At 49.2% G+C, this 26,160-nt stretch overlaps 1 long non-coding RNA gene across 1 annotated transcript; it reads left to right on the top strand.

The window, feature by feature from the left end:
* Positions 1 to 600: 600 nt before the first annotated feature.
* On the top strand, positions 601 to 25,799 carry LOC119150497. Its single transcript, XR_005105076.1, has 3 exons — positions 601 to 901; positions 2,006 to 2,245; positions 25,471 to 25,799. It is a non-coding gene; the product is annotated as an uncharacterized LOC119150497 (long non-coding RNA).
* The last annotated feature ends 361 nt before the right edge of the window (positions 25,800 to 26,160 follow it).

Raw genomic sequence — 26,160 nt, 5'->3', positions numbered from 1 at the left:
AAAGCTAGATTCAGACTAGCTATAAGGAAGAAATCTTTTGCGATGAGGTTGTTGAAACACTGAATAGGTTGCTCAGAGAGGTGGTAGATGCCCCATCTCTGGAAACATTCAAGGTCAGATTGGATGGGGCTCTGAGCCACCTGGTCTAGTGGAAGATGTTCCTGTTCATTGCAGGGGGGTTGGACTAGATGACCTTAGAATCATAGAATCATTTAGGTTGGAAAAGACCTTTAAGACCGTCAAGTCCAACTGTTAACCCAGGACTGGCAAATCCACCACTAAACTACATCCCTAAGCACCGCATCTACATGCTTTTTAAGGACTTCCACGGATGGTGATTCCACCACCTCCCTGAGCAGCCCGTTCCAATGCTTGACCACCCTTTCAGTGAAGAAATTTTTCCTAATATCCAATCTAAACCTCCCAGGCTCAACTTGAGGCTGTTTCCTCTTGTTCTGTCACCAGTTATCTGGGAGAAGAGACCGACCCCCACCTGCCCCCAGCCTCCTTTCAGGCAGCTGTAGAGAGTGATAAGGTCCCCCCTGAGCCTCCTCCTCTCCAGAATAAACAACCCCACTTCCCTCAGCTGCTCCTCACAAGGCTTGTTCTCTGGTCCCTTCACCTTTATAGGTCCTTTCCAAAACAACCTCTTCCATGATTCTGTGAAGAGTGTTTTGCAGGAAGAGGAGATCAGCTGGGAGTCTGGTGGTGTGGTGTCACCCGCAGGACCTGGGTCGAGGGCAGGGGCAGTGCCAGAGAAGCTGCTTTGGATCTGAGGCAGGTCTTGGAGAAAGGAGAAGTGATAGAGCCTTGTTGTTGTGGAGGAGATGGTGGAGCTGAATGTGGAATCAACTAGCCCCAAACAAAATGCTCAACATATGAAATGGCTGAAGGATGCAAGGTGAGGAACCACCACCATTCTGCTCTGACCTGGCAGGACACTTCATGAAGACCTTCCTCGGCAGGGAGGCTGAGGCACCATTGGTGGCCATGTGGTCATATTTACCGAGCAGTGAGAGGCAGCCCCATCTCTCCCCATGCACTGCGTGGCTCCAGGCACCGGCACAACTCATGTGCACTGGTGCGATGGGCTGTTCCAGCTGAAGGAGAGGGGAGGGACAGGAGAGGACTTTTGACCTTGGCCCTCCTAACCTCACCAAGGGAGTTCAGTCCCAAGCTTTAACTCCAGATGCTTCCTTGAATGAACTCAATGTACATTGTTTCACCCTGGGAAAGACCGTTCCTGTAGCAGTATTGCTTTTTGGATAAGGTGTGAGCATCTCTGAAAGCAGAGGAGGCAGCTGGGCTTGGGGTTGGGTGCGAGCAGAGGTGGTGTCAGACCTCGTGGGATGCAGTGGGACTGTTCCCTGGGCTCACCAGGATACGGGGCTCTGCCACTGTTTCCTGGCCTGTTTTCTCGATCCAAAAGAGGTGGCATTTCTGACCTCTCCTCAGCGTGTGTGGTGCTTGGGCTTCGGAGGGTCTGTGGGTTCACGAGGTGTGAACCCAAGGGGAAAGGCTCTGCAGGCATCAGAGACAAAAGTATTCCCAACAAAAAGTGAGCAAATTCCTCCTCCTCCTCCATCCCTGCAGGCTGTCTCTGAAGGACTGGAACCTCCTGGAAAGTTTCCTGGCTGCCCCCATGGAAACAGTTCATTCCAGGGCAGTCCCTAAGATTTACTTGGATGCTATGCTGGCTCCATAAACCAGCTGTCAAAATGAGCCAAACGCCTTGTGTTTTGAAGCAGCTTGCTGCTGGAACCAGGCAAGTGTTTGAGCAGTGGTGACCCCGAATGCTGCTGAGGTTTAGCAGTTAAGACCGAACGACTCTGAGGCCGTTCAGCGATATTTCCCTGCTGCAAAGGCTTTAGGACTACTGAGAATTAAAGAGATTTTCTAAAACCTAAAGGTCTGATAAGCACACGACTTCTCAGGAAAATCAATGAAAATTGGCTATCAAATTCCTTTTTACGATGGACTGGTGACTTCTAACACTGTTTCCCAGCAGGGCCAGCGGATGATATCTCGGCTCATCTTCAAGAGGAAGGGTTGGAAGTGTGTTGTGCAAGTGCCAAGTATGGCATGTGGATCAATTTTGGATGGCACCCAGCCAGGCTGGCAAGGAGCCAGGAGCCTTCGCATCCGAAGCACAGCATTGAGAGAGCCAACAGCGCTAGCTCCCAGCTTCTCCCGAGTCCTGTGGGAGCCCAGGAGCCATTCTGGAGGATGATGCTGGAATTATGTGGTAGGTGGCCTCTTCTGACTCCTGCTGCGCTGGCACCCTCAGCTTCTGCTCTGGGAGTGAAAAGAATATATGCCATATGTGAAAGGTTTCCCATCTCTCTCAGCACTTTTCAAACCTGGCAAGCATTTCTTCCAATAAAAGAATTAATTATGGATATATATAGATATACGCGTGCACACACATCTATACTTACACATCTTAACACCTAAGTCTTGCCCAAACCAATACATTTATTTGAGGAACATAGGACTATTTAAAGTTTGCTATTATCCATTGAAGCCAGTAGTGCTGATTTGTCCTGCTGTAGTATTCTTCCAACTTCCAAGAGCAAAGGCCAAAGTGGAGTCAAGACATGCAATTGCCGGGACAAAATGTGACTTTCAGATCTTATTTTTGGATTGCTCATTCCCTGAGTATAAGAATAAACCAGATGGACTCTGTCTCATCCTATGACCAGACTACAGGTAGAACTGTCACTCTTCTCTCTCCTGACAGTCTTTCATCTGTGAAGGGACAGGGCATGTGAAAAATTGCAGCCAGCTCCAGCCAAGCTGCCTGTTCCCTGCCTTGCCCCCAGCCGCTGGTCACTGTGGGATGGTCTCACAGAACTTATCCCACACCTCGTCTCAGCCTCAAAGTCAGACTCCACAGTCCCAAGCTTTCTCTCTATTGAAGCCAAAGGCTTGCTGTTTCTCTGCAATCCAGAGCCTGAGATTTTTGATTCCTCGGGTCTTTGCTCTCTGACTCCCACCCCTGAAATAACCCCCTGGTCACAGGATGGATCTTCATGGCTTTAGCTGGTACAAGGACCAGCACAGCCCATCCCTCACACTCAGCAGCATTAGTGCAAGGAGGGGACTGGGAGGATGGAAGACAGGCAGCAACACACTCTCTGCCCCACCAACAGGTTCCCCTGGCAGGGGCAACACCCCGAGAGGGTCCCGGCACTCGCATTTGGGAGGGGGTGTTGTGGCTGGGCTGTGTTGCTGTTCACCCCAGCGAGGTGTGACAGGCAGCTGCAGTGTTACCAGTAGTTATTATGGGAGCACCAGAGAGTAAACATACAAGGAATTTCCTTGCTGGGTAAAATAACAGGCTCCCTCCAAAATAATAACCAAAACAGAACCTGGGGAGCTCTGTGTTTTCAGGTTTTTGTTCCCACCAGAAATTTTCTAGGCTATTTGCAGCTAGTTCATTGAAGGAGCTGATCTTGTAACAATAAATATCACACCACATGTTTAGGTTTTGACTTCTTTCTTAATACTTGCTGTATTTTCAGCAAGTCTTCAAGAGAGAGGGATACAGTTCCTTGGTATAGGAGCTCTGGAAAGCTACAGGGTTTTTTGTGGTCATCTGCATTAACCACAAAAAGGATTAAAATTCAAAGTTAAAATGCATCATGTCAGAATGAATCTCTCCCTCTTGCTCGCTCTTTCCAGTGAGAAAGGGTGGTTTCTCCCGTGCTGTCCAGGCATCCCAAGGTTCCCCTGTGGGGTACCCACTTCCCTGGCATGTGGCTTGGAGAGGTGCTGTGTCTTCCCAACTGTTCCCCACCACAGCATGGATGCTGGCTGACCACTGCCAGAACCTGGACACTCCTGCCTTGCACTATGAGGACGTGCTGGCAAGTCTGGAGAAAGCCTGTAGATCTTAGTATAGATTTTTGCTTTGGATTTGTTTGAAGCAGCCCAGTGAATGTCCATTAGAAGTTTGTTTAGACTTCAAACCAGCTTAGGCAGCTTTTGCCACACTCTGAGAAGAAAATAAGATTTGGCCTCCATGGAGCAAGTGGGAAAACCTTCATCTTTCCCGCTGGAAACTGCTGGACTGGTGTTACCCTTCAGTGAACAGGTTTATTTATTAATCTGCCTTTCTAGCATTAACTTGTATCTAGCAAAGGCAATGTGTACCTTGCTCAAAGCAGAGCCAGCCTCTGTCACCTGGCTTTCCAAACCTCGTCCCAGATACCTTCACTTTGTTTTTTCTAGAGTTCTGACCTGAAACTTCCTGCAAAATCTATTTCTAATCTTGACGGTTCTTCAGGTCTTTGCTTTTATGCAGAGACTTCACGTCCTGTGAGTCTGAGCCACATCCTGACATGATGTGCTGTGAAATACAGCACATGGAAAAAGCTGGGCTTGAGAACAGAGCACAGAGCCAGTGTTGTCTGCCTGGGGATCCAAAGGGGGAGCAGGAGGAGGGAATTGGCTTTGCTGCCACCAGCTGTCTCGAGAAGGATAATTGCAAGAGAGAGGCCAGTGAGACTCAGAGAGGAAAGGCTCAAGAGGCTGAGTTGGAAGGTGATGGTTAGGGGTTAATGTTCCTAAGCCTGCTTCATCTCTGTTGCTGCTCAAGGTGCTGTCTCTTGCTGGGCACCCCTTTCGCCCACTGACATGAGCTGGAAAGGTGGGTGCTTCACAGTAGGGGAGACTGGTTCCCTTGCTGAAGGGCTGTCCTACAGCAGAACGGGGCCAGGACGCATCAGGGAAACCACAGCTGGAGGAGGGATAGAGGTTGCCCCTATGTAATTAGCAAAGCTGGGCTTTGGCCCAGGGCTGGAGTTTGACTCATACAATTTGCAAAAAAACCTGCTGAGATCAGATGTTTAAATACAAAAGCACCTTTTTTAGGAGTGTCCTTTCAACACATCTCAGATTTTATTGCACCCTAAGCATTGTCAGTAAACATTTTTTTCTCCCTGCTTCCCACAGTCTAAGGGCTTTGCTTTGTTCAAAAACATGAGAACAAAGGCCCAGCCCAGCGAAGAGTTACATTCTGTGTGTGTCACAATGTTTTCCTGTGGTTTTTCCTTCGGGAGCGTGGAGGGCTGGTGCCGTGGGTGCACTTCCGCCAGTGGCAGCTGCAGCTGGTTCCTGCTTGAGCATCTCTGCATGCTGGAGGGGCAGCTGTGACACAGCTGGAGTATGACGGTACGTCCCGTATGAGCAGCTTGCATGCTGACAAGACAAGCCCTCTCTGTCGAGTCCCTGTGTGAGGCTTAAACTACGGCCAAATGAGGAAAAAGGCCAACTGTCACTGTCGCCTGAGGTAGGGAGGGATGCTGTCAGGCATCCTGCAGGTGAGGCCCAGCACCATGCAGATGAGTTGGTGTCCACCTGGTAATGCTGCGTTCCCAGCAGTGACTTACAACTCAGTCTATAACTTCAAGTCAATGACCACAGTATGGATGTAGTTACCAAGGTGGGTGGATGGTTCCAGCTGCCTGTGTGGTGTTCACACCTCATCAGTAGCATAGGATGCCCCCCAACTGGCCCCGGTTGGATCCTTCGAGTTTGGCCCATCTTCCCTGTTTCAAGCCTGACCTCCCCTGGCCCTTCCCACCATGGCTCCCAACACTGCCGTCTCTCCAGACAGGGACACCCTGGGGACCTTGCACCCCTGCCCCATCCTGGGTGGGCTGCCCTTCTGCAGAGCTCTGCTGGGCTTCCTGCTGCGGCTCCCTGTCTGTGTCCTTCTCCTCTCTTGGTCTTGGTACTGGAGGTAGGTCTTTATGAGTGGTCTTTAGAGATGGCTGCTTCTAACTCTGTTGGGTAAACACAAGGGTGTGGGGAAGCAGAAGAGCTCTGCAGGGATCCTAACCAGCTACTAAGAAGAAAATTAACTGTATCTCAGCTGAAACCAGGACAGGGTGTATGAAGCTGATCAGCAAGAGATGAACCCCCCCCTTCCCAGCAGAACCTTTATTCTTGCTCTGGTTTTGTGAGATTGTTTCTCATAGTCAATGTGGACAAGGTTGAAGTCTATGACATTCCCAGTGTCTGGCAGGCTACGGGATTTCAGCAAAGCAAGGCGCTATGTCCCCGGCTTCGGCAGAGTCAAATGTGCTGTAGGGCTGCTGGGCTTGAACATCAGCAGACATGCACCAACCTGGGGTGACACCAAGCAGGGTGTAGGTGAGCAGGCAGGTGACACCAGGCCTGGCTTCCTACGGCCAGAAGCTGCTTTGCTGCCTGGGCAGCACCCAGTTCTCCTGCGGCTTTTGCCCTGTCCCAGCCTGGGAGAAGGCCACGGGCTGCAGGAGTGCTTCCCTGGCTGCCTGCTCAGCGCAGGCGTGCTGCAGCCTGGTGGTGCTTTGTCCGGAGAGCAAAAGGCAGTGGTGGCATAAGGGATTGCTGTTGGTCCCCTTCTCCAAGCTGAGCTATTGCAAATGTCTCTGGCCAGGCACATCTCTCCCCTTACACCTCCACCTCTGCTTTCTGTTCCAGCTGGACAGCCTGGAGCCCTGCAAAGGAGGCAGTGGGGCATCAAGGGCAAATGTAAACTACTGTGGCTTGAGACACTGTTAGGTTTGCAGGCCTCCAGCTCTGGGCCCTTTATCACCACAAGTTGGAGCTCCTGTTATTAAATAAATATTCTGCTTTTCAGCCCTACAGAGCCAAAGCCAAGCCCTGTTTGTGCAGGGAAGCCTAATGGGGAGAGACCACCCAATATAGATGCAACAGAACTGGTTTAACTTGCACAGAGGAAGAAAAGAGCGAGGTTAATGCCTTAAAGCAATAAAACCGACTTGGTGTTCAGGCACACATGTGGGTTGTTGGAGCCGACAGGGTTATCCCCTGGCAGCAGGGCTGTGCTAACTGACCCTGTGCCCTTAGCTGTCCCTGCGCCCTTAGCCCATGTCAGGCTTGAGCTAAGTCCATGCCTCACAGCTGAGCCAGGTTAAAAGCACACACTTGGATAAGTCAGGTTTTATGGCTCAGGCCATGGAATAACTTGCTGAGTGGCTGTAACGGGATCCTGCCTGGTGCCTTCATGGTGTACATGACCTATCCTGGTGCTAGCGGACCTGTGTCTCCCAACGAGCCCCAGAGGCCAGGCAGGTTTGAAACAAAGATCTCTGAAGCTGGCCCGTGACAGAGCATATCCATCTCCCGCTCCCGAGGATGGGGTGGAGGGGGGACCACAAGCCGGGTGGCCTGAGGGAGAGGCAGGGCAGGACTTTCCAGGGCTTCATCTGCAAAGGGCGGTGTGAACAGGAGTGGATCCCTTGTCCTGGCAGTAAGAGTTGTGAAGAGACCTTCCTTTCATCTACCCTGGCTACAGTGTACAAAATCATGTGCTTTTACCTCGAGGGGAAGCCTTTGCATTCTTCTAGTTGAAAGAACTTGTACAATTTTTGGTATTTCACGTTTGAAAAGACTAATGGCAGGGAAGTTTTTAAAAGCATTTCCTTTACAAAAAAGTCAACCCATACAGCGTGCAGCTGGTGTACAATATACCTTTCAGCGTGTAGTTAATGATGTCAAGCTGTGCTACTCCAGAAGGCAGGCCTGAGGTTTGGGAGCATGGGGATTGGCATTGCCTTCACCTCTGTGCTGCTGGGAGGTACAAAAGGGAAGGAGGAGAGCCAGGATTGCTCCCTTGATCGCCCTAAAAATATGGGTCGCAGATCCAAGAGTTTGGCTCTTGTAAACTCAGTGACTGCATCTTCTCTGAGAGGCCAGTCTGGAAACACAGAGCAGCTTGACTGGGAACAGAGATGGACAAATCGGTACTGCTGGCAGGAAGATTTTTGCTTTCCCAGCTCACGGAGAAGAGACTCCAGCAAACTATGGTTCAGCTGAATTTCCACATAGGAACACAGAACCATTTCAGATGCCCTAGAGATGTCCCACCTGGAAGGGTCTCCCGTCCAGCCCTCAATGCAGGGCCGGCTAGATCAGACTGCTTGGGGTCTTGTCCAGTTTTGGGTATCTCCAAAGACGGAGACTCCACATTCTCTCTGGGAAACTTGCTTCAGTGCTTGACCACCTTAATGATAGAAACTCATTTCCCTTGTTCTAGTGTGTGGCTGTTGCCTCTTGTCCTGTTGCTGAGCTCCTCTGGGAAGAGTCACGGATGTTGTGACTGAGCAGAGCACTGACACCAGCCTGTGTCTGGGCAATCAGATTCCACCTCCGGGCTGCTGGTGTATTTTTGCTAATGTGCATGCAGCCTGTTTGCACAGGCGGGGAAAACAACACATGGCCCAGCTTCTGACCTGTGGAAACAACTCAGCTAAATGCTAATGCTTGCTTTTTCACCTTTCCCACAAGTGGGCTAACAAACCCCTCAGGTTCTTTGCTCGGGATTATTCCCAATACTAATTTGCATGAACACCAGTTATTAGTTCTCTCAAAATGTCCATGTGATGTGTTCATGGACATGCTGAAGCCATGACCTAGCAGTGTTGCTGAAGAAGGGCAGGGGGCAGGTTGTGTCCCCCAGCCCCGAAGCCAGCTGGGCCAGCATGTACCCAAGGAACACAGGACCCCACTCCCAGGCTGCCTGCTGGGATGTCTGAGCTGCATCTAACACTGGGCAAGTAAGCTGAGGTGGCCAACAAGCTTTACACCCACACCTCTCAGCCTGGAGACCAGCATGAACAGGCTGGAGCTGTAGAGAGGTGGCCAGGTGGCCTCTGGTCATGGACAAGTCCCATCTAGCTTTATTTGCCAGCACAGATGGACCCTCTGAGTCTTCTCTGGAGCTGATGGAAAGCTGGAGGTAGATACAGATGTGTGTAAATGATAGTCTTAGTGGATTTGTCAGCTATATGTGGCTGAAGACTGAAAACTGGAGCAGAAGAATCAGGGACATGGGAATACCGTATGGGGGCAGACCCTAGAGAGCAAAGATGGTCTGCACAGAAAAGTAATTTCCAACAAAACTATGGGATCTGTCACATTACGCATTCATTACCTTTAATCTCACATGTGCTTTTCTTCTACCATTACTTTGCTTTTCTGTAGGCCTGAACTGTTTATTACCATGATGCCAGGCATGACCTTAAGTGACCCTCTACGCCCTTGATTTTAAGAATCTGTACAATACCATCTGGGCTTCATCTCTGCAAAAATCCTTCCTTTTCTTTCTCCAGGGCTCTTGTCCCTGTTTAGCTAGCTCCAGGATGGGAAGAAATGTCAGCAACAATTCAGTAGTGCTTGCAGTCAAGTCTTCATTTCCAAAACACAGGGAGAGGTTCCCAGAAGAAGGAAGTCGAGTGTCTCAGTTGCTTCTAGAGATTAGTACTCAAATGACATCTGACAGTGATCAAAAGGAAACACAGTTTTGTCCAGGAGATATCAAAAGATATATCTGCTGAAGGCCTTTAGTGATCTGCATTAGCGGACCATCTGGAAGCTCGTTACCACATCTGCTCTTTTGATCAGTTGCCTTGAACCCAAGAGAGACCAACCAATGCCTAGACCTGGGGTCAGTGAGGCATTGCACGGAAAGAGAATTGCAGTTATAACTCAGGTCTCACAGTGAACATCATGGCTCTGGACGTCTCTGTTGACCAGTCCTGAAAAATGTATTTAATTTAGCCCAGAAGGCACCAAATCATTTGTTTTGCCTCCACTCCTGTGTTCAGATAGCCATCTCAACTCGGCTTGTTTTCAATGAAGGTAGAACATCTTTTCTTTTTTTTTTTTTTTTCTTTTGTTAGTTTGGTAAATAGTGCTCACTACATCAGAGACAGTTAGTTAAAGCAAGTTGATTTAATGTCACTGAGTCATGAGCAAGTCAAACTTTTGCCTACTACCTGCTTCTTCTGAGACATGTCAGGGCATCTATAACAGCAGAGCATACATACATGGGAATAATAGATTGCTTAATAACAAGGATTTTTTTGCTGAGCTTTGTGGAATACCCCTAACAGATTGGGTATTAAAGACCTGGAGACATTGCTGTAGTATGTGACACTAATTATTACAAAATGAAACTGTAAACACGTGGTTTCCTTGCAAAAGCATTGTGTAACCATCAGTTAATTAAGCTTCCCTGCCCCTGTTGGGGTGGATGTGGTTACCTCTGCGCTGCAAAGGGAATAACACACAGCGCAGAGACGGTTCGTTGGCTGCTGTAAACACTTCCCACATCCCCAGAAGAACTTAATGCTAAATCTCCTGATAATGTGGTTTTGGTTTTGAAGTAAGCATAGACTTATTTAATTAAAAGTTTTGTGCTTTTTTTCCTTTAGAACTGCAGTTACAAAGGCTGTAGAAGAGGCTGCCTTCACTTCCCTCAGCTGGCAATGTGCTGTACAAATTAATGACTAGATAGCCAGTTCTTGCTTTAGGGAGGTGTAGAGTGGTGGTTGTTCCTGAATGTCCACAGTGTTCCTGCAGGATCTCTCACTGAGGTGTAGTTACAGGCAGAGTAATTGTGTCTCCTCTAAATGCACATGGTTAAGGGATTTAGCTGCAAAGCTTTCAAAGCCTGTGTGTAGCAGAGCAGCGTCAATGTGATTTTTGTGCTGTCATGATATGGCTTCCCATAGAGCAAGGCAAGGATTTATTAACCACTGGCCCTCACAAACCAAGTGGTCTCTGTCTGCTGGAAGAGTAAAAATGTGAGAAAAGTGGGCAACCAGGGCAGGGCCGCATTATTTCTAGTAACACAGTGCTCTGAGCAAAAGATGGAAAGGCGAGGATTTAATAGCAAAGTCTCAACACCGAGGCAGGCTGCATTTTTTTTCCAAGTCTGAGTGGTTTGTATGCTGTGGATTAGGGTGTGGGGCTGAAAATGGGCATAGCTATTAGCATGCTAAGTGTTGCCGTTTCATCTTCAGGATCTCATTTGACACCTTGGTGTAATAAGGATGGAAATAATAAATTGCAAGCTGTAAACCCTTGTGTGTGGACTCACTTTGTGCTGACAGTGGTGCATTTCCAATAAGGCAGTCTAACGCCATGCTGCTTTTAGCTGAGTCAGTCCATGGCATCAGCAAAAGCCTTTGCTCAACAGTTGGCAGCGATTCAGAAGCTCTTTGGTTGGATGCAGCAGATCTTTGTGCTCCCTTTTGATCTGAGGGGTCCCCAAAGGACGTTTATCTTACAGGTGTGAGCCGCAGCCTGTTGTGGCAGTAGGTTTAATTGATTTTTGAAGACCTATTGGAATAGTACAAAGGCTTTTGGGGTCTATGGAAAACATACAATGGAAACCACTGGTGGTGGGTCTCTGGCCTTGGGGTGAGAAGATCAGGTTTTATTCTTCATTCTGCTGTTGGCTGCTCTGTGATTGATTTTACCTTCGTTTCCTTCAGATACATGCTTTATGTATAGCACCCAGCAGAGTGGGTCCTGCTGTGCCTGCTGAAGACATGGTTTGAGCTGTGCAGCTCTTGGCCAAGCAGTGATCTGAGAAACGTTCACCCCCTGATGTCGGTGCCTGGGGGATGCACACATGCTAGACCACACTGCCCAAAGTACAGGCAGAATATGGCGAGCATCGAGCCCTGCTGTGCGCTTGCGTCCATCCCTATGTGTCTGAGTGGTGATGCCTCCTCCATCCATTTTGAGAGTAACTTTCTCATTCCTAGGCTACTCTGTGGTGTGACTAGCTTGGAATGCCCTGCTCCAGCATGGCAGCTGGATGCTTGGGCTCAGAGGTAGACTTATGACCACAGCCACTGTCTCTACCTGCGTTTTCCATTGTTTCTAGCTCTCCATGGCAAGAGCAGACCAAATGAGGCCACAATCTGAACGATCTATGACCTCCTGAGGTGGAGAAATCCTGGACCGAGACCATAGGTCCATGCTGGGGAACACCACCACATTCCTGCAGTGCTTCGGATGCCTCTGCAGCAGGATTGCTTACAAATCCTGTAATCCATTAACATTGACTGCTTTAATATTGTACCAAAGTTATCTTGATTTTATTATCTATAAGAATGATGCAGTGACCTTTAGAGTGTGTTGCTGTTACAGGTGTATCCTGAAATGGTCATTTTAAGACACCAAGGGAACAAAGCCCTTTTTAAAGTTGGGTTCAATAGCTTTTTATAAAGGAGAAATAAATGTATATCATCTGGAGACACATGAGAACTTCACAGGGCTTTTATTTGCTACTTAACTACATTGGGGCTTTTAGCTGTTTTGTAGTATTTAGATTTCTATATGAATTTCAGACGTGGCTGTTTCATAAGCTTTATTTTAAACACTTTTAATCATACTGAAACAACATCATAGGAATATACATGGCACTACAAACACAAGCTGGTTTTGGCAGGCACCTTTATTGCTTTTCATCTAACTTTGTTTAAAAAATGGGAAAACAAAGGGAAAAGTCTGGTCTTTTAAAACTGTTGTATGATGGCTTATTCCTGTTAGATTTGAATATTGGGTACAGGCATCTGTAAGAAAGTTGTTACTCTCTCGGGAGTCTCAAAGTATTTAATTTTTGTCTTATCATAAATGAACCTTTTAACCCTTAAAGACCTGAGTCTGCTAATAAATGCGCATAGGCTTGGGATCTGCATGTGATCTAAGGGGACTCTTCACAGCGCAGAGGGTAACTATAGCAGCAGAGGTCTGCTTTGGGAAGAAGGAGCATATGATTTATGCTTTTTTTTTCCCCCAAAGTTTGTTTTTACACTGTTTCCAGAAGAACTTCCCATAAAGAGGTTACTCAAGTTTGAAAAGAGGCTTCTGTTAGCTCACTAGACAAAGCTTTCCTCCAGCTCTTGTTTAACATGGATTAGACTCAAAAGCTGATTTCTGAAAGCATTTTAAGTAGAATAATAATCATCTTGAAAGGATTGTCAGTGGAAGCCCCTCCACCCTCCCCCTGGTGAATAAAACACAGCCTAAATGCTTAATAGAGACCAGTGGGCTTTTCTGGAGTAGAAACTTGTTTTTTCTAGCTCACTGCCTAGAGGCTAATTTGTCTTTGGATCAAAAAAAAAAAACAACAACCCTCCCCTAACTTCACTGTGTTTTTTCTCTCTCTAAACCCAAACCATCAGGAGTCTTTTGTTTTTTGTTTGGTGGGGTTTTTTTTGTTTACAATGCTAAGTGTAAATCAACCATAACCAGTTGTACAATGCTATTACAGATTGAACCATCTTGAGCAAACACTGAGAAGAAGCTATCTAAAAATATGCTCATAAAATGTCATGGCTGGAAGCCTGTGAAAAGGAGATAACAGAACAGGGAAACATTTGTCCCATTTGGTGACAGAAGTTACTGGGTTTTGCCACCTCAGTATACGGTGATTTTTATGAGCAGCTCTCAAACAGTGAACATCTAAATTATGTTATCTTTTGGAGTCAGAAGTAGATCCCAGGGGTGTAGCCATCCGTGCTTCCATCTCTGACACTACATGGTTCAAAACACAGATGAACATGGAAATTGGCTACTGCTTCAGTCAACATCAGGCACTGAGGGAGGGTGAAAACCTGGCTGTAACAGTGGGGCACACATTTACCACCAGGACACGTCACCGATGCTATCCAGGGCAGCTGTTGCCCAGAACTGTCCCTGACACAGAGCCTGGATCAGACCCAGGAGCGCAAAAGAAGGGATGGAGAAGGATGCCCAGCTCAGCAGCACCTCCTTTTCCATGACTCTGCCCTCCCCATCAGGTCCTGGTCCCCTGGCAGTTACCGCCACTGATGATTCCTTTTGCTGGGTGGTTTGGCTGTGGCCACCCAGTTTTGATGTCCCCCTTGGTACTTCTTGTAACCCCTCGAGGATGCTGTGGCTGCATCATGGGAAGTAGGAGGTGGAGGATCAGGTTTTCAGCTTGCAAGGTCCCTTGCCAGCCCTGCTGACTGGGGAGGGCTGTGCCAGAGCCTCTAGGATGCCAGCCGCTGCTTCTGCCCTGGGTACAAAATCTCCTGCTCATGGGACATGCTGTTGCCTGAGACTTCAGAAGTAGCTCAGAGGTTTGCAGCCTTCTGGTGGCTCCCAGCGTGGGTTTTGCTGTGTGCACACACGCACTGTGTGCAAGCAGAGCATTGCTGTACGCCTGATGCAGCGGGGATGTGCCTCCTCCTGCCTCAGCAGCAACAGCCAGGGATGGTTTTAGCCCCTGCCCTAAATTTAGCTGGCTTAAAGTAATTAATATGCAGGGGGGTGATGTACCCACATGCCACGACAGCTGCGAAAGGCTTTCCAGGGTTTGTGAGCAGGCTGTAGCTGAGTCCCCTGGTCCTTGTTCAAGTAAAGCCATCTCCATGATTCCAGAGGCAGAAGGCCAGCATCTGGCTGAGTGCTGGCACCGGTGTTGCCTAGCTTTTGCAGGGATGTGATGTCCCTCACATCTCTGCAAGCACACGGTGAACCTGCAGGAGGTCCAGTGAGGAATAAGGGGCTGAGATACCTGCTAGGAGGTGTTGGGTCTCAGGCTCCCGCTGGGCTGTGTGTAACAAACACCCTCACGTAGCAGTAATGGTGGCAGCTAAGTCCTTAGTGGGTTTATGGCACTCCTGCTACTTCATGGATGGAGAAGGGGACAGAGAGTAAAAGCCATCTCAGGAATACCTAATAGGGGAGTTTTCTTTGCTCTCATGCCTTTGGATGCTGTGCTTTATCAAAGGCTTGGTTTTCTTAGTTTGAGGTTTTGCTCTTGTGGGAGGCTTTTCAAAGAACCCTGAAAATGCTTTGTAGCATTTTCTAGAGATGGCCACATTCACCTCATTGCCTGTGGAAGTTAGCGATGCTTTGTTCCCAGCTCTCACCTTGACTTGCCGAGCTGTAGCTTGCAGGGGGACTGCAAGTCACCCACTGAAATCTGGGATTACCCCATGAAAGTAGGATCAAAAGCTCCAGCAGACTGTGGAGGCTGAGTAAGGGCTGGAGGAGGGAGGTGTCAGTGGCTGCACCGTGCTCCCTGAGGCCTGGACCAGGGTCAAGGCAGGGAGCCAGATGCTTTTTTTGGTGTGACAGCAGGATGGTGGTTACTCTTTACATCGTCAGGTACTTGTGTAAATGCCCAGCTGCTAAATATATCGGGATTTGCTGTATTTCTGTTCTGCCTCATCGGAGCAGATGATAGCTGTTCACCTCTCCCTGCAGTAACTGGGAGCAGAGCCAGCCCAGCATCACCGAGAGAGGTAACACATTTCTTCTGAGCTGTGGCTGCTCCTCCTGTGCTTGCCAGGCAAGCTCAATACAGCTCTTTTCCCAATTTAACAAAACTTTGCATGATTTTTTGGCTGCAGTCTGTTGGACTGACTTGAAAAATGAAGCAGTTGTGGGCTCTGCAAAGTTATGTACTATGTTCCTCATGGTACCTGACTTCCCCTGGAGGTAACGTGCTGGAGAAGATGCTGGCTTGATGCATTTTTGGGTGATGCAAATTGAAAGTGTCTTTTTTAATGTTGAGCCAAATGACAAATAGAGGCTGAGAAGAGACTCAGCAGCGGACTCCAGCCAGCCGAGGTGAGCCACCCCCCGAAGCTCGCCGTGCACGCTGCAGTGCAGATGTACACTGTCAGAGAGCTGCTGCCACCGGCACTACCCCAAGCTCTGCTTCCCGGAGCAGAGCGCAGATGTCCGAGTCACTGAATAGTTGGACAAGACAAACTGATTCCCCTCTAACACTGCAAGAAAGGTCACACTGGGCCAACATTGTGTTTTTGTTAGTGCTTCCATATGAAAGCAGTGTGAGCACTTTAGGAAAAGGCACGTTTTCCTCCTGGCAGTGGTGGGAATGGAAAATGCTTGGCCAATAGTTAATGTATATTTTCCGTAATCACTGGCATTACTGTGGCAGACAAGGGCCTGTGCTTTGCTCTCATCTGGCGAGGCCGATTCCTCTTGGCATTTAAATGCCTGTGTGAATATGCATTTGTTTGGTGGCTAACCAGTTTCTTGCAATGGCAGGGACCTGGGAACTGGTGATGGCCTTAATTCCTTCTGCTTTCTTCCCATGGCACACCTTTCTCTGAGGCAACACCTTTTGAGGTTATTGCTCTAGGTTATTTACAGGGTAATCGAGAGGTGTTTTGTCGAAGCAGTGTGACGGGACACATGGGCCATGACCAGTACCTTGTCCTCCATATGTGCCAAGCAAATGGCTTTGAATATACAAGATATAACAAGGCTCAGGATGGGTGGCAAGTGCTAGTGCTGAGGTGGCATGCCACCATGCATCGTGGCATGGTGGGATGGAGAGACCTTCACCCTCAGCAGTTCCGTGCCCTGTGTTCAACCTCCAGAAGCTGTGGAGGGTGTGTGTCCCCATGGTCACCCTGGCCTTGCTGATGCAGGGGACCCTTCTTTCTGGTGGTTCAGCCCCACAAGGGAGCTGGCTGAGCTCTGGCTCCTGGGATATTTTAGCTGCATTACCAGTTTCTTGCTTTCCTTCACCATCTTATTGTCCCTCACATAGCGACAAGTGTGGTAACAAAAAATTGCTTGGGAATGAAGCTGGGACACAGGCTAGCTTGCAGGAGGTGGAAAAGGCAGAGCTGTCAGAAGAGACTTCTGTTTGGTGTCTTACTGTTATCTGTAACTTCTCCCTCAGGAGGGATGTTACAAGCAAATGATGTTACCTGTGAAGGAACCAGCTGAGAAACTCCAAGCCACCACGTTTTAATAAACATTAGCATTCTGATATTCTGGAGGGGAGGGAAGGGCTGTCACAGGAGCATCTGTATAGTGCCTGTTTGCAGCTAGTGCAGCTGAAGTCAACTCAACTTGGCTAGCAAGAGTGCAGCTTGCACCCCTTCGGCCCATCAGCTGGAGAAAGGGGAGGAGGTGGTATGGAGAATGGAAACCTGAGTGCAGGGGACTGTGAATTTAACCCAGTGCTTATCTCCATCTCGGGCACTTCCTTTGCAAAGTGTTTTGATAACTGCCAGCATGAGATGGGGAGAGTGTGTTCTGCTCAGGGCTGGGACAGCTGCTGGCAGGAGCTTGGGCCATCTTAATGCTATTTCTAAAAAAAGACACCAGGGTGTGTGAATTTCAGTGGGACCAGAAGAAGGAAGGGGAGAAGCTTTTATAAGCCTGGGCAAAACACTTTTTTTTTTTGTCCTAGGGGATGAAGGGTTTTTAATTATTTCTTTTTCCTTGCTCTCCGTGCTATGTAACTGGACACAGCCCTTACAAAACCCTGCCACGGGCTATGTCATCTTCCCTGCAGCTGTCTGTGTGTGCATGCATGCCTTCATCCACCAGCAGTGGTCTGAGGCAGCTGCAAGCAGCCTGCAGAGCCACTGGCACCGAGCTCTGGGGAGCTTTCTGGGCTGGGTCCTGCCTGAAAGAGGCTTGGAGTGATAAGCAAAAATACCGCTTCTGGTTGTTGAGACTTGGTGTGCCAGCAGCGGGGCTCCATCGGAGATGTTAAAGCCTGACACTGATACTGGCACTGATGATGTTTGCGGGGACTCTGTGGAGTCTGAAGTGTCCTTCCCTGGGTGACACAGGGCCACACAGGGAGTGTTCATCTGTCTCCTCCCAGGGCCATGTGTGACCCACCCCCCTCTGGAGCGGGCAGCCATGTCCCAGGCACTCTGGTGCCATGGAAGGGTGACACCCCCCCCCCGAGCACCTTCCTGGCGGAGGAGGCAGATGGAGTCCTGTGAGGTCCCTCTCCCATCCCTGCCCAGAGGGTCTGTGCTCCAGGGACAGGCTCGGGAGGAGTGCTTTTCCCACACACATGTCCCTGCAGGAGTGCTGGAAACCTCCTGGGGAACACTTGTCTCTGTTATAAAATCACAGAATGGTTTGGGTTGGAAGGGACCTTACAGATCACCTAGTTCCAACCCCCTGCCGTGGACAGGGACACCTTCCACCAGACCAGGCTGCTCAGAGCCCCATCCAGCCTGGCCTTGGACACATCCAGGGATGGGGCATCCACAGCTTCTCTGGGCAACCTGTGCCGGTGCCTCACCACCCTCACGGTAAAGAATTTCTTCCTTATGTCCAACCTAAACCTACCCTCTTTCAGTTTAAAACCATTGTGTCCTGTCCTGTCACTACATGCCCTGGTAAAAAGCCCCTCTCCAGCTCTCTTGCAGGCCCCTTTAGGCACTGACAGGCCGCTATAAGGTCTCCCTGGAGCCTTCTCTTCTCCAGGCTGAACAGCCTCAACCCTCTCAGCCCAACCTCCCAGGAGCGATGCTCCAGCCCTCTGTCTTATTGCTGCTTTTTCATTTCTGCTTTTTTATACTGTGTCCAGGTGGCTGAGTTTAACAATAGATGGTCTGAACCAGGAGAAGCGTCTCTTGGTTTTTTTGCCTGCTAAAAGAGCAATTACTGCATGTGGTGCCTGGGACCTGGAAGACCAAAATGCCTTCATCTGTGCATCCTCCCAGACATTACCCTGGGCTCCTCAAAGCCCTGGACTGACTTGGGGCTGATCGCTGCCTGTCCTTGCTGCCCTCTGGCAAAGTGTCTGATCCCTGTGCTCTGGTCTCTTCCACTCCCATTCCCCACCTTGTGCGCATCTGGTCTATTAACCCATGTGAAGTCTTGTTCCCCTTCCAGCAGTGCCCAGAGATTGCCAAGAAGGATTATGGCTTTATTGGACTGGATTACGAAGTCCAAACAGTACAGATCCTCTACATGCTCTCTCCTCTCCCCAGTGCAGCTTTGCTGATCTGAGGTCTGTGCCTGTGCTCACTAGCTTTGCAGCCAAACATTTCTGAGCTCTGCAGAGAAGAGATGATAGACAGGCTAGTAGTTGTAGAGCAGTCTCACCCCTTTTTTTGACTCTGACCCTAGGAAACAACTCCAAGCGCAGGCTGTCATGCACCTGTGCCCTCACTGCGTGGAGCTGGAGACATCAGGTCTTACGTTAAGGGATGTGTACTCAGGATGTCAGGACTATGGCCAGGGATGGGATGTGTTGTGCATGGGGTACATGCTGCTTTTCAAAGCTGCTTTTAAACTGGGATTGGCAATGGGATGGGAGCTGAGGCACTGGGCTCTGGATTTGGGGCAACTGTGGAAAATGAGCCTGGAAGTGGCTGCAGGAGCCTGGTGCTCAGCAGGACCAGCTCAGATGTGAGCCCCAGGGAGGGGGAGGGGGGAGGATTCCAAGGGAAAGAGGGTGCAGATTGCCTTGTCATGAGGAATTCAAGTGACAGAACTGGAGAAAAGCGAGAGATGGGAACTTAAAACTAACACTGAAAAATACCAGAAAAAAATAGAGACAAGATAGGGACAACCAAAGGGAAGGCAACTATTGTAGAAAACTGCAGAGGAGCTGCAGTTCTGTAAGGCAGTGTAGGCAATGAATGGTCACATTCAGCTTTGGTGTATCCATCTGTGATTGATCTAGGCTGCTTACGTAGTGGAAGCTTTCCCAACTCCTGCTCGGAAGGAAACACCACTAGTAATTCAGCTCCAGAAACATATCTGTTAACAAAACAAAATAATCCCTTTCCTTCCCCAAGGACTGGTGTGGGAAAGGAGGAGAGAGTGGATCTGTGTAAGGGTTTTAGAAGGAAAGGAGTATGGGAAATGCTGTATCCTTTAAAGGGATTATTTCTGTTTCAGCTTCACTGAAAATGCTAGAGGTCACTGATCCCCCAAATGGGAGATGTGGCAACATGTGGTGGAGCAGGTACAGTGGGTCTCTGTTGGCCAAGAGTTGTCTCCTGTCTTATCTTTTTTTTCTGCTGAAGTTACATGAGACTGGCTTGTTCTGCTGAAACAAAATGTCAGTGATTGATTTATTGATGTTTTCATCACTAAAACTTGATGCTGAAGATTCCCGCCCCCCCCTCCCCCCCCTTTCTTCTATTGGGAGTGCCAATAGGGACAGCTGGGGGGAACTAAGCTCCTGGCATGACACTGAGTTTGCTATGCAATGAACATCTTGATGGATGCAAGACAAAAGGACTAATAAAATTATCTTAATCCTTTTACCCTCAGCAAAACTTGCCAGTAACTGCTGAGCAAATCATAATGTGACCCAATAAAACTCACGTGAAGTCTTGAAATAATGACTGGGAATTGAGGAATCTACTGTGTCCCCAGGAAAGCTGCTTCGGTGCATAATTACCGCCGCTGAGAAATATTTCCTTTCTGAAACCCATGTTCTGGTTACTGTTCAGAGCTGTAAGATCTTACACCCTTTTCCCCCCATCAGTTGATTGCAGCAGTGCTTGGTCAGCGTGGTTATCTAGTCGCTGCTCAGCTTTCTCTCAGCAGCACTGAACAGGACAGCTTTCTCCAGTGACTTGCTCCAGGGCAGACTTTTAAGCCTCCAGTCTGCCCTGGGACTGTCTTCTGAACTTCTCTGTTGCCAACACCTTTTCAACCCTTTGCAGCTGGGACTGGGCGTAGCGAGTGGGTTCAGTTTGAGATAATGACAACGGATTTAGGTATCCAGCCATGGGTCTGTCTCTCTCATAACAGATAGCTTGACTCAGTTGCCTAAATATGGACATCTGTACCTTCTGAGAGGCTCCAGGGAGGCTAGGATGTGTGGCTGGCAGGGGTGACATGGAAGGTAAGAAAGACCTTTAGGGATCAGTGAGGGCAGGCAGGATGCTTTAGGGCATCTTGGGTACCCTCAGTGCCTACACACCCCACCTTTGGGTGGCTGAATTTTGAACTGAGCCCCCTGGGGCTGCCCCGTGGATGCTCTGCCACGTGATGCAGGAGGCAAGCAGCACTGTCCCCAGCTGCAATCACTCTGCTTATGGAGCAGAAGGCCTGGTTTGCCCCCTGACCATCAGTTAGCGTGGGAGGCTGCTGATGGAGCTGCTATGTATCATCACCTGGGAGCCCCTCTCTGCAGGGCCAGTCCACATAAGTGTGATCTTCAGTTTTCTTCCCTAGTGCAAGATCTTGCATTTAGGCTCATTAACACCAAGGACAGAGAGAGACAGGCTGCTTTTACACCCATTATTCACCACCCACCACATCTACCAAGTGAAAACTTCGCAGCCAATCTCAGGACGCTGAGCTGGTAATGATATGCTGCTACAATGACTTTCTAAAGTCTTTCAGTTAACCAGTTTTAATCCTTTTTATTTCAATGTCACAAGTGGTAAATAAAATGCACCCTTATAAAGCAAGGGATTTTGTTTGATCAGCGTGACTGTATGCTGCAAGGATAATGGATGCCAATCTTTTTTTGCCTCCTATATCCCTATACAAGCCTTTGCATAATTTAATATCAGATGGGCATCAGTTTATCCACCTGTGGTTATCCCTTCGAATGCAAGTGCAATATAAAACCACTTTTCTGGCTTTTCATGGTCCCCTGAGTGCTGCGGGCACTTCCTCTATCTTTCCAGTTCCCATCTTGCATCTTTTTTCCCCTGGTTACAATTCCTAGGGTCAGCTGCTGCCTTCATACATAGGCATATGTCTGTCTATCTTTCACTTACTTGGATGCATTCGCGATCTTTCCTACCGTTGCATGTTTATGCACTGGGACTAACCAGGTAAACAGCCCCTTGCACCTTGTCCTATCACCACAGGGTCACCGCTGGACCCCACAATGACGTTTGCCCTGACAGAGCAACAGGACATGGCGTGGAAGGAGCCTCCTTTTCCCAGGCCCTTTTTTGACATAACTGCAATTGAACCCTGACAAATACTAAACCTTTGTGCTCTGCAGGGAGGTGTCTGGCAGATGCTACCAGAAAAAATGTGCAACGATAAATCTCCCTGTTTTCTCTGCCCTGCTGGAAGAATGCAGATGTCATGGGAATCTGGAGCAGAACAGGGCCAAAGTGTTGTACTGTCCCAAAGACAAGAGGCAGGATCCTTTCTCCGTCCTTTCATGCAAATCTTGACTAGGAGATTTCTTGGGATAGGGATGCTGGCTTGCACCAGGAAGTCTGGTGGTAGGAGGTGTTTGCTTTGTTGAAGCTAATTTGCATCTTCCAGGGAAAAAAGTCTCTGCTGGGGAAAAAAAGGTCATTGGGAGCAGATAGAGTAGGCATGGGGGATACCTAGGACCCAGGACTCCCCTGCAGATTAGTAAGGTCTGGGTGATTAACCAAGCTGCCTGCCACTGATCCGGTTAAGAAAGAAGATTTGCAGTCCTGCCTTTGCCTCCTCAGTTATTGACTCTCATGGTTCGAGGATGGTTTTCTTTGAAACCATTCAGGAGTACAGGGGGGGGGCTTCTGGCAGCTTTGCTAAGATGGCAGGCTTGTTTTCTGGAGCAAGAGGGAAAGGGTAGCTCAGACTGCTTGGTGTGTGTGGTAGCAATGAGTGAGATGCATCAGAAACGATGCTGTGCAAGACGTAAACAACATGAGCCTGCCCAGAAATGAGGGACTGCCTTCCTTGCATATGCAGTTTTGGATGAGTAAGTGCTGAGGAATGTAACCCTGAGGAAAGTTCACTATCCCTCCGTGGTGACTGACAGGCTGCTAGAGTGCTAGAGTGGGAATGACCTGTAATTTTCCATGTGTGGCAAGAAATCAGCCACAGCCTCCATTATCAGAGCACAGGAGCTAAGACCAAAACCTGCTTGGGGCAAGTCAACAGTGGGCCAAGAGCCTTCTGGTGTCATTGCCTCCTTCTGCTGCAGGAAACAAGAAGGTGGTGCTACCAGAAGGGAAGAGTGACAACTTTCTTGGGCACATGTATGAATGCAGTGCCAGGTCTCGCTACTCCAGCTCCACAACGGGCTCGTAGATCCTGAGGAAGGCCCCAAAATGAGTGGTGTTCTTGCGTATTACTGACTGCTGATGACCAGCAAGTGCAGCTGGCTGGAAAGCTTAATTTTTCCAGCTCTTGAAAGTCTTTTAATGCTGGTTTCTCTACCTGGCCCTTGTGGGACTGTGTCTGCAGCACTGTGCCCAGTTTCACGAAAAGCAAAGGAGCAACACGTCCAGTTATACACCATTATAACCCTAGATATGGTCATATATTACCCACAGACTTTGCCCTGAGAGTTGTAAAGACAGTGGGGGTGCTAAACATGCAAAGGCTTTCCTTTTCAACAGCTGCTCCTTCCCCCTGGAGAGGCCGATCATCAGGTCAGTAGGCAGCTAATGATGGTGCTCTCAGACCCACAAATTAATGGGCTGCATTTGCAAATGTGATATACAGCCAGACTCAAGCTAATAAAGCCTTGTTTCGTTCTGCTTTAGATTTCTCAGTGAAACAGTCTGTTAAAGTGCCTTGGCTCAACAGGCAGAGCCCTGCAGCTCAGTTTTTGCAGAGCCCTCCCCCAAGTTACGAGCCCTGCAGCGAGTGGAGGGCAATCACCTCTAAACAGGGAGCCAAATTATTTGGGCAAATTTTTTGTTCAAACTATTGAAGTTTTGGTCTAAGTCCTTATGGCTTGGATTGGTTCAGGAGAGATGTGGAGCCTCCTTCTCAGCACCACTGAGTGAGCACACAAGGAAATGCTGAGGGCTGTTGGAGAAAGTGGTGGCCATTGAGACCACTGCTTGTCATCTTGGCAGTATTGGCTGATGGCCTCCTCCTGCTCACCTACCCTGTCTCAGCTTATATTTAGAGTATTTAGATCTCTTTTTGCTGCATGTGGAGCTCAGGCTTTGGGATTCTCAGGCCTAAGCAGGGACCCTTCAGCATGATGCTCCATAAGATATTAACGCTGCCAGACTGAGCAGCTGGTGAAGATTTCAGGATTTGGCATGGATGGATGAGACTGGATGAGGCCATGCAAACAAATCACCTTCCTCGAAAGAGGGGAAAACCATCAGCAAACGCTGTGTCCTCAGCTAGTGATGAGTCAGCTTATGTCTCCTATGGAGTTATCCTCACTAGCTTTCATCAGCTAAACCAGCTGCTGCAGTGGTGGGAGGCAGTCAGCAACCTGGAGTCACTGCAGTCTGTCCTGTAGACAATCTGCCTTAAAATGGAAGAAAACCAGTCCTCTGAGCAAAGCCGACCTTGCCCTGAGCATTATCCAGTGCCTCCAGGCAGGTCAGCTGAGAGCCAAGGCAGCACCCATCAGGACGAAGCAGACGTGTGATGGGGACGTGAGGTCTGGGGGCCATAAGCTGTGCCTGGTGGGAAGGGCCTTTGCTGTGCTGGCACTGAGGATACCACGGCAGCAGCTGGGGCAGGGGATGCTGCTGAGCTCCACCTGCAGCTGATGAGACATGCCAGGGCCTGGGTGGAGGCAGGTGCTGGGGTCACTCCTCCAGCTGGGACCCCAGGGTGGGCAGTCTGGAGCGGGATCTGTACAACCAGCACGGTTACACAACGCCCCACACCCGCCTCACCCAGCTGCCCCAGGCTGCTCTTACTTCCACCTTTCTGAGTGCCTAAATTCCTGTAAAGTGAAATGAATTTAAGTTTTGGGGCGTTTGTTTTTTTTTTTTTTTTTTAAACACACAGCACTCCACTCCAGGCCAGAGTCAGAAGAGCAGAGCATCCTTTCCTGCATGCAAAGAGAGGGCATGAGCCGGGTGACATGCCCCGGTGTGATGCTAAGCACTGGCACCTCTGAGCAGAGCAGCAGCATGCTGCCTTGAACCCAGCTCTGGCCAAGGAGCAGGCTTGAAAATGCTGGTCCCAAACGCAGTTGCATCACGGAGGAGGACGTATGTGAAGGGGAGAGGGTGCCTCGTGCTTGCCTTCCTCTGTGACACCACTGGCAGGTACACAACTAAGTACTGTGCACAGCATGTAGACCCTGGAGATGTGCCCCGAGGGACAAACGTCACTGGGTTAAACTGCTGTAATAGGAAAATTCAGTGTGGACACTCATTCACAAATACCGTTTTGCAGCAGCTACAGCATCACAGAGATGCAACACGCTTCCTCAAAGGCCCTCTCTGTGCTTTCCCAAGCGTCTTCACTCCCTCTGGAGCTGTTGTCCCTGAGGCAGGGCTTTGATCCTGATCCCCTGCCACGAGCTTCTGAGAAGAGTGGCTGAGCTGCAGCGATAGCATGGCCATTGCATCATGATGGCCCTTGGCAGCAGCCCAGGGCTTGTGGGCTGTTGGCTTTGGGGTCCTTTGTTAGGGTGGGAGGGTAAATGAGTTTGGCTGGGGTGGGGAGGGTGCTGCTGTAGCTCTCTGCCAATCCCCCCAGCTGCTGTAGAGGTGCAGAAGATAGCAGGGCGCTGTGTGGGCACTGGCGAGTCTTTTGGGAGCTGTCTGGTATTCCTGACTCTGGGACCAGCTTTCCAGGGCCAGACGTGTCCATGCCTGTCCAGGCTGCCTACGAAGATGGGGTTTTGTGGTGCTCATTCTCCTGGGCTGGAGATATATATTTAGATTTGTATACCGGGATGCATATTTAGTGCAGAAGGTCCCACAGATCACCTCCTGGGTGGGTGCCCGCATTAGTCTGATGTCCTAAATAGGACCAATAAATACATAAATACTGCAAGCCTCATCTCTCTGCTGGCCATTTCTGGTATGTCCCAGCTGAGTGGACTCAGACTCAAATTTGTGACCTTAACGCTGACCTACTGAAATGAATAATCAGCTTGAATTTACAGTGTCAGAGGTGATGCCAGAGGGGAGTACTCATTTTTCCTCTGAACCCACTCATTACAGCAGTAAATATAACATTGTATCTGTCCTTTTACAGTGGAAAGGACCGTATTGATTCTCCTGAGGCATCAGTCTTCTGCTGCCCTCCTGCCCCACATGCTTCTCTTCCAGCCAAGCACAGCACAGCGCTGGGTCACCTAACTTGCTGTCCCGGTTCTCGGGAGCATGTGCTCCGATGACAGTGACCACCAAGCATCATTCAAGGACACTGTGCATCACACATGGCACAAGAGCCTCCAAGTCTCATTTGAGCTCCTGGTTTCATTAAAACTGCTTCAGGGAAAACATTTTGGTGACAGGAGCAGATTCTTTGTGGAGCTGAATGAGGGAAACTATGTTGTTCAAGTAAAGGCAACTTAATTCATATAAAATAAATGCTGACTTGTTAAAGAAGATTATTCTCCTCTTCTTCGTACCCCTATTGTCCCTTTCTTGTGCTATTTGTTTAAAGCATGTGCAAGCAGCTGGCACAGGGCAGCGGTTTCTCCAGGAAGCCAATTTCTGTCTCCAAAAGTAAAATCTGGAAAAAAGGAAAAGTGAAATCTGCCTCCAAATGCAGGAGTTGCTGTTCAAAATGAAAATGAATTGGTAGGTAGGAGGGCCGGGAAAAGAGAGGGGGAGAGCAAGAGAGGGATGGGGGCAACACGGCGTGCCCAGACCTCTCCCTTAAGGCCGGATGACGGCCGTTCCCATGCCTGGCAACAAGCTTCCTGCGCTCCTGTTGCCT

The sequence above is a fragment of the Falco rusticolus genome, chromosome 6 (genome assembly GCF_015220075.1).
Source record: "Falco rusticolus isolate bFalRus1 chromosome 6, bFalRus1.pri, whole genome shotgun sequence".
Classification (NCBI taxonomy): Eukaryota; Metazoa; Chordata; class Aves; order Falconiformes; family Falconidae; genus Falco; species Falco rusticolus.
Note: the sequence above shows the minus strand (reverse complement) of the source record. Positions and strands in the feature narration are given on the sequence as shown.